The 4,152-nt window shown below is 47.5% G+C and overlaps 1 long non-coding RNA gene across 1 annotated transcript; it reads right to left on the bottom strand.

The window, feature by feature from the left end:
* Positions 1 to 292: 292 nt before the first annotated feature.
* On the bottom strand, positions 293 to 3,766 carry LOC121012689 (uncharacterized). Its single transcript, XR_005782232.1, has 4 exons — positions 3,343 to 3,766; positions 2,889 to 3,050; positions 1,658 to 2,603; positions 293 to 331 (listed from the first exon to the last, which is right to left on the bottom strand). It is a non-coding gene; the product is annotated as an uncharacterized LOC121012689 (long non-coding RNA).
* Between the last annotated feature and the right edge of the window lie 386 nt (positions 3,767 to 4,152).

Here is a 4,152-nt window from a genome sequence, read left to right as displayed (position 1 = left end):
CTCAAAGAGATACACGCACTTCCATGTTCATAAAGCATTACTCACCAGAAATGGAAACAACCTTGGTGTCCATAAACAGATGAATGGATAAAGAAAATGTGGTATATACAAACAATGGAGTATTATTCATCTTTTAAAAAGAAAGAAATCCTGGGGCACCTGGGTGGCTCGGTTGGTTAAGCATCCGACTTCGGCTCAGGTCATGATCTCACGGTCCGTGAGTTCGAGCCCCGCGTCGGGATCTGTGCTGACAGCTCAGAGCCTGGAGCCTGTTTCAGATTCTGTGTCTCCCTCTCTCTCTGCCCCTCCCCTGTTCATGCTCTGTCTCTCTCTGTCTCAAAAATAAATAAACGTTAAAAAAAAAATTAAAAAAAAAAAAAAAGAAAGAAATCCTGTCGTATGCTACAGCATGGATCAACTTTGAGGACATAATTATCTCAAAATGTGAGATATCAATGAATAGGTTTTAGTAGATGAGAACCAGCTCGAGAGAAAATTAGTAAACTCCAAATATATTTGAAGAAATTACACAAAATGCAGCACAAATACATGTAGAACAGAAAGAAAGGCTGGGCATGTATCTAGTAGGCATGTATCTAGTAGGATAACAAGAAGAGAGAACGGTGAAGAAGCAGTATTTCGGTCTGAATAATCACAGAACTCTATTCTCCCGGACATAAAGTGTGCTCTGAGGGGGAACACATGTGTGTCCAGCAATTCCAAATAAGCATTTCCCTCGGGCAGATGTATGAGGTTGGGAGACATCTTTTCAGCGGGCTGCAAGATGCAATGTCAAGGGAAGGTATTGTGCTTTGGGTGGGGGTAGAGAATGTGCATCATGAATGGAAATCCAGAACTCCTTAGCTTTTTGTCCCGCACCTACTCTTTCTTTACACAAGCTGTGTCGGGGGTGGAAAACCCTGAAAACAAAGGCACACGCTTAAGAGCGCCCACCGTGAACCTAACACTTTCCTAGGCAACGCGTGTAGGGTGAATAAGACCTTATCCGTCCAGGGAGAACCAGAATATCAGGGGCTGAGAGGGGCTGGGACCCACGCCTGCTGACATCTGAGTCCCAAACTCCTTCTGCTCTGTCCTCCTCCCTCATGATTCCACAACACTGTGTGGCAGCCATGACAATGACTGAGAGCTAACAAAAGGTATTTTAACCCCCTCTCGACCCTGCTTTGAGCTCATCACGAAAGGAAATGCTCCAGCCTCCCTCTGGTAGCCAGAGCCACTCTCCCTGCGATCTTTTGGCAGAAGCATCTCACTTGGAGCGGCCTGGGGTCCCTGGGCTCTTTGAAAGGATCGGTGGGGATGAGTGTCTACATCTTATGGCAGCTGTGAAAAAATGCTCTGCTCACAGCCTAAGGGAGAGCAAGGCCACGGGCAGAGCGGGGGCCAACAGTGCAGGCACTGGGCATGCTGGAACCTGCAGCCATGCAGCCCTGGCCAGTGGTGGGTTCTACTGAGTGATCAGGACAGGGCAGTAGACACGAGGATCAGAAAGGGGGCTGCTGAAAATGGAAGCAAATACTGCAAAATAAAGAAAGCACCGTCACGCTCTAGACAAACATGAAATAATCGACTTAAATCCTTTTGCATTTAAGTGAAACACAAGTGCAAATTCAAGATTTCTGAACCGGCACCTTACCTTTCAAGGCTGGTAAACGTTAAGTCGTCCTTTCTCCTGGAAATCATGCCTTGAACTCTGCTACAGACAGGGTGGCTGCCTCCTGATTTGCTCAGCAACAGCCGCGTGTATAGCTGCTGTCTCAGGCGTGACCTCTTTTCAGCATTTGTTCAGGATTCTTTAAGTAACAGCAGGGGTGGCAGCAGCAGCGGCAACAGTAGCAGTGGCCTAAGTTAGCCGGGACAGGCTCAGTCCGCTTCCAGTGGGGATGCTGTGAGGTACCCCTCAGAGACCCATCAGGATTATTCCTGAAGCTTCCAGGAGGGCTTCCGGAGAAAGCCCCAGCCATCAGCCCTCCTCAGACTTGCTTCAGATGAAAAGTGGCATCTCAACATGGCCACGTCCTCTTCCCAGGGTGCCCAGGTTCAATGACTTGTTTACGGACAGGTAGAAAGGCCTGGCCCGGCTTCGAGGCTCCCCACGGGAGCTTGGGTTGGCTTGTGTTGAGGCCCCCCTCACAGGCCAGCTTCTCCTCCTGCCCAGGCCACCTCCCTCGCTCCCCTCCCAGAGTGGGTGGTCCCAAGAACACTTGCCAACAAACTCCTGGATGCTCATCTCCATCTCAGAGTTGACTTTCCAAGCAGCTCACGGCAATGACCGGTGTCATTTGGTGCTTTCGGCTTTCTACACGTCTGGTAGCACACGAGACACTTATGTAGTGAACAGAGTTCTTACTCTGGTTAGATCAGAGGATGCCTGGAGGTAATCGATCTCATTTTTTCCCATCTTGTCTAGACACGACATATGGCAGACTATCTGATGTCGAGGTGCTTCTTCAAGGTGGAACTTGCTGACCAGGTGTGGGCAGCACAGTGAACAGACGGCCTCTCTCAGACTCTTCAGGGTCAGCCTCAGCTTCAGAGAGTGGCCCCATCGAAGTTCACACACCTTCCAGGACAGCCCACAGCTGGTGACCGAGTAAGAAGCGGGTGTGTGTAAGTCCAGCTCTTTGGCCGAACGCAAACACCTCCGAGGGGTTACCCTTACTCCCGAGTTCCCAGCTAGTTTAGCCTAGGCTTTGTCAAGCCCGTATGACATCTGGGCATCTTCCTCTACCCAATCCTGCTCTTCCCCTTTCCTCTTGATCCCCAAAATAGACCCCAAACTTCCTCTCGGCATCTTCTGAATAATTCAACCCGCAACCCAATGTGACACCTACCCTTCCAGGACGGCTTGTGGGGTGCTCACTTACCAAAGAAAGTGACAGAATACCAGCAGCTGGGAAGAGCTGTCATCCATCTCGGATAATGATGAGAGGAGATTTGGTGCAGCTGCCTCTGCCTTCTTAACGTGAGAGCTACCCGAAGTCAGCAGGTCACCATTGGGTGCAGTGGAAAACCAGGGAAATCTCAGTCTAGATGTATATGAAACATGGGTAATGGGCACTGAGCAGTCCCATCACATAGCATATGGAAACAAATCCAAATACTCTTCCTACAGTGGTTTTAACATTAACGGCATGCAGGATGAATCTACATCTATTAAATTGTGTGGTTACGCGGTGGCACTTTAAAAATTGGCAACGAATGTTTGGGCATTAATGGGTTAAAAAGAGGACAAGGACTGTTTGATGGAAGACCAAATACTCTATTCATGAGAAAGTCCGTGACAAACCTATAAATTCCAAAAGGTTGATCGACACTTACCCTCTACTAGAGGAGTCACATGCTATCGCTGATCCCACAAAAACCAGAAGACGCACATCTGCTCAAGTGTCGGTGTCAGCTCCCAAAGACTGTGCCGGAACACAATGACCTGACACGCGCAGCTGTGGAAAATATGCAGGAAAGCAAGACTTTCATCTAGACCAATTAAACATTGCTCTACAGTTTTATTCTAGTAATTACTTATTAATTATTAATTTATTAATGTCTCTGTATTCTATTTATTAATCAACTTACTGTATCACTTTCATTCTATTGTTGTTGGGCACATAGAAAAAGTGAAGACAGCTGTTCATGTGCTGGCTCCCCTGGCAGAAGAGCGTTTCAAGTTAATTAAATGACGTCACTTTTACAGAAATGTAATCAGAAGCTACAAACTGGAAAACAGTCATTTTCAATAATGATTCCTTTTTTTTTTAAAGTAGAGACAGACAGAGCATGAGTGGGGGAGGGGCAGAGAGAGGGAGACACAGAATCCGAAGCAGGCTCCAGGCCCTGAGCTGTCAGCACAGAGCCCAACGCGGGGCTCGAACTCACAAACCATGAGATCATGACCTGAGCCAAAGTCACTTGCTCAACCAACCCAGGCACCCCAATTCTTTTTTTTTTTTTTAATTCATGGTACCAGTAAAACATTTGGGATTTCATTCTGTTGAAGGTAAACACCTGACATTACCAGGGTGCGATGCGATGATAAACTCTGTTAAATGAGTCACTGCTGCCGTAAATTCAGTTCCTAGAGAGTTCAAACAACAGATAAAAGTTATCCTTGGGGCGCCTGGGTGGCTCAGT

Source organism: Herpailurus yagouaroundi, unplaced genomic scaffold (genome assembly GCF_014898765.1).
Source record: "Herpailurus yagouaroundi ecotype Mexico unplaced genomic scaffold, PumYag 197, whole genome shotgun sequence".
NCBI lineage: Eukaryota > Metazoa > Chordata > Mammalia > Carnivora > Felidae > Herpailurus > Herpailurus yagouaroundi.
Note: the sequence above shows the minus strand (reverse complement) of the source record. Positions and strands in the feature narration are given on the sequence as shown.